This window comes from Parasteatoda tepidariorum, chromosome 3 (genome assembly GCF_043381705.1).
Source record: "Parasteatoda tepidariorum isolate YZ-2023 chromosome 3, CAS_Ptep_4.0, whole genome shotgun sequence".
Classification (NCBI taxonomy): domain Eukaryota; kingdom Metazoa; phylum Arthropoda; class Arachnida; order Araneae; family Theridiidae; genus Parasteatoda; species Parasteatoda tepidariorum.
In genome coordinates, this window is record NC_092206.1 from 91,609,197 (window position 1) to 91,613,790 (window position 4,594).

Here is a 4,594-nt window from a genome sequence, read left to right on the forward strand (position 1 = left end):
ACTCCTTTTACCTAAACGGAACGCTGAAAGTTTCGGAATTCGTCAACAAACTCATCTTGACTCTAAGATTCATGAAATGACTCTATTACGTTTTCAGAACTCCTTTCGCCAGGATTTGTTCATGGAGAACTAGAGGTCAATTTCAATTCGAAGAATCCTGAAATAATATTAATACTTTTTCCTGGTGGACATAAAATGACTCTATTACGTTTTCAGAACTCCTTTCGCCAGGATTTGTTCATGGAAAACTAGAGGTCAATTCCAATTCCAAGAATCCTGAAATTATATTAATACTTTTTCCTGATGGACATTGAGGATCTATTCATAAAGATTAACATATTAAACTTGAACGCAAGAGCTCTAAGGATCTTTAATGAGCATTTTTATTCTTAATGATAAACTCTCCTTAAGTTTCCAGAATCATTCATGAAGTTTAACGCTTCAATCTTAAAAAATAGTTTCTTGGTAAAACTTACTTTTTTTCGACTCTTAACAATCACTTAACATTGTAAAATGCGTTCATAAAGACCGATAATTCGATCTTGAAAGGACTCTAAATCTGTTTAAAGCTTTAGGATCAGTTCACGAAGAGCGGCAATTCAATCTTGAAAGGACTCTTGGTGTAACTTTCTCCTTTTCAACGACTGGCTGAAAGCTTCAGGATCAGTTCTCGAAGAGGGTTAATTCTATTTTTAAAGGACTCTAAGATTCTTTATGTAACTTCCACTTTTTGAATGAATTCTGAAAGCTTCAGGATCAGTTCACGAAGATCGTTAATTCAATCTTGAAAGGACTCTGAAATTCTTGGTGCGACTTCCTCTTTTTGAACGAACTCTGAAAAATGCCGGATCCGTTTATGACGAACAATAATTCGATCTTGAAAGAACTCTAAATCTGCTGTTGTAACTTCTACTTCTCGAACGAGTACTTAAATTTGGAGGAACAGTTCATAAAGAGCGATGGTTCGATCTTGAAAGGACTCTAAGATTCGTAATGTAACTTTTATTTTTTGAACGAACACTGAAATTTTCAGGATCCGTTCGTAAAGAGTGAGAAATCAGATTTTAATGGGCTCTAAGACTTTTCAAAACGTTTATACAGTCGGGAATTTTTTTTATTGCACTGTATTTCAGGATACTCAAGTAATTGAGACGAAATAATTAATACTCTCATTGAACAAAACTTAAAAAGTGTGTTTGAAACTACATTTATCATTTTTTAAACACTTCTCTAATTTATGAAAAATTGTCTTTCTAATTCTAAGATGTAGTTGAAAAAAGAGAAGTTGAAACTCACATTGTACAAGTAAAAATTGAGTTAGACTTCTATGATTTTAAATTGCATTTCTTTTGCTTCCTTCCCTGTCTTTCTTTTACACATCGTTTCATTTGTTTTGGGCTAAAGTTATCGTTCAAAACAAACCAAATAATTTTATTATTGATTATTATTTCCGACAATTAATGTTTTTCACAAATATTGGAATATCTTTCCAATTTTTATTTTACACAGTTCATAATTATATTGTAATTAAATTTTGCAAATTTAATAAAATTTTTTTGTCATTTTACATCGATAACTATTACATTTTTCTACAAAAGGAAAAAAAAAGATTCTGCAGTATAGATTAATTCTATATCGGTCGATGAACTTAAAAGCTTATTATGAACTTAAGAGCTTAATTATTTTAAAGTAAAATTGTTAAAATATAGTAAAATGTATTTAAAGTACTTTCTATTTCAAAATGTTGCAATTATGTAAATGTTTGAGTTACAATTTTTTATTAAAAAAAATTTGATGGTTAAAGAACTGAATTTACATGCGTGGATTCTTATAAGTCCTCTTTTGCCATTTCAGGAAGTATTTCCAATTATAATTAAGCACAATTTATGCTCTCAAATATATTTTTATTTACATATAATATACCACTATTCTGTCATGAAATTTAAAAAAACAAACACCATAAGTACTTCATAATTGATTCCGAGAAAAGTGATTTAACAACTATTTTTCTTCGATTGCTAATGCTATGAAAGCAGAAATAGAATTTCAAAAAGCTGATAAAACAAAATTTATGTTTGAAAAAACAAACTTTGCAATACGTAGCTTACCAATCAAAGATAACAAATATATAAAAATCTCAATTTTGAAGTTTTCGTCGCTTACGTTAATTTTCAATTGTATGGCAGTATTACTTTAGAAACAATCTAATTGTATTGAAGGAATTCATCTTTTGAATAATAGCAATATTAGTGGATCTAAACAAATATGTAATATTAATAGATTTATCAATAAAGAATTTGGTAAAATTTTATTTGCTTTCCTTTACAAAAGAAAAAAAGTACTTTAACACCAGATTGGTTTGTGAGAATGATAACTAAAGCCTGCAACATGTTCACCACCAAATTAGCCAGTGTTGCCAACTCTTTTCAACTAAATATATATAAAATATGAATAACATGAATAACATTAAAAAATTACAATATTTTTACATTGAATATTTTCTAAAATTGATTCTCCTATATTATCAAATGGCATGTACAAAGTATTATACAAATAGTTTTGTTTTGTTAATATATCGGAATATGAATAATTCCATTGAGAGAATAGTTGTACAGAAAATCGATGCTGTACAACAAAACAATATTACAAGAAACAAAATTTCGTATTCAACATATTTACAACTTATAAACTGTAACAAAATAACAAATTCATGTTTAGTTTTAAGACGGGGGAGTATTTGGCACACTTACAAATATCAGAATGCTTTAGTATGGACGTAAATATTAAAAATAAGAAAAGTTTTATGGCTTGCATATCATAGTTTCTGTTAAAAATTGTATCAAAATATGAATAAGATTTCTTCTGAAAAATTGGTTCCATATTATTTACATTTTGCATTTTCATTACCTGAAATTTAATTATAAGCTTTACTCGTAAAATGTAAAGCAGCAATACATAGTAAATTAAATTATATAAATATAAAAAATAATGGATGAAAATCAATGGTTATGTAAATATCACGAAATTCAATTGTCAGTTTTACTTGAAAAATTGAAACAAAATTTGCTAATTAAGAAACGTAAATAATCTTGGAATATCATGTTTATCTTATTATCAAACCCTTAAATAAAGAACTGAAAATAGTTATTTTAAAATGAAATTAAATATATGTAAACATAAATATACAATTGCATGAAAAGTACATAGATCATATGTATGAAAAAAATACATAGATAATTCTCAAAACACTGTTTATACTAAATATTTGTAAATTTGGTCAAAATGATTTATAATTCACGGAAAAATAATTGATAGCAAAATAAGGATTTAAAAAAAATTAATCCACAAATTTACCACCAATGAAAACGCCAATCCATCAATAAAAACATATTTCTTAAATTTAATCCACCTTATAGTATGTCATTGTTTGATAATAAATTCTCCGATGAACTGGCGTTAAGGATACCACTTTAATCCTTTTTAAAAAAAGAATTTTATGATTTTAACTTCATTTTTACAATAATTGACCTCGATAATGACTCGGCATATTTTGAAGTATTTTTTTTTCTCGTTTAAATATTGATTTAAAATCTTTAATATGTTCTCTGTGATTTTATTTTGAAAATTCTAAAAAAGTAAAGCAAAAAAAAATGCTTTGAGAATACCTTTTATAACAAGATACGTATAAAGAATTAAATGAAATAATAATATTTTGAATAACTATAAATAATATCATAATAACAAAGTTAAATAAAGATGGCGAAAAAAATAATACCTTATAAGAGAAGAAATTGCTATTTAATGGTGTATAAATCAAAAATTAGAAAATGGTTATACGACAATGAAATATATTTAGAAGAGTTTAAATGGTTTAATCAATGCCTAGTTTTATGATCGAACTATTGTTGATGCTCATTTTTAGAGATTTTTTAAAATTCTATTCTAAGAAAATAAAAATAATTTGAACCCAATGATCAAAATTTATACAAATAGAAATATTTTTTTCTCTTCTATGTTTTAACTTATTACTGTAAATTTATACTTTCTCTTAGTTTATTGTAACATATAGTCTTTTAATATATTTTCTTATTGTTCTATGACTGAAAGTCTCTTAGATGAAACATTTAAACATGCCTGGATAAATATATATATATGGGATGTTTAAAAACTTTTTCCAGTTTTCAGAGTGCAAAAGTGCATGAAAAAATAAGATAGCAAACTTCTGTTGTCTGTATATATAAAAAATAAGTAAATAAATAAATAAATAATTGAATAAATCGTAAATGAATAATAAGTAAATAAATAATTATTATTTTTATTTCGACGCAATAGTTCGAATTTAGCATAGAATTTTATCTCTTCAGTGATTTTATTTACCAAATTATGTGACAGAAGTTCAGTAACAGAATTCAGAAATTCAGTGAAAAGAGAAACACAACAGAAACTCAGTGCTTGCAAGTAAATAGCGTGCAGTTTTTTTTCACACCCAAAACCTTTATTTATTACTTAAGCATATGTAGCATATTAAAGTTTTTCTTCATCGAAATATGAAAGATAATTTCCAGTCACACTGTATTGTAATGAATTTCAAATA

At 26.2% G+C, this 4,594-nt stretch overlaps 1 long non-coding RNA gene across 1 annotated transcript; it reads left to right on the forward strand.

The window, feature by feature from the left end:
- LOC139425185 (uncharacterized) lies at window positions 1-311 on the forward strand. Its single transcript, XR_011636465.1, has 2 exons — window positions 1-135; window positions 255-311. It is a non-coding gene; the product is annotated as an uncharacterized lncRNA (long non-coding RNA).
- The last annotated feature ends 4,283 nt before the right edge of the window (window positions 312-4,594 follow it).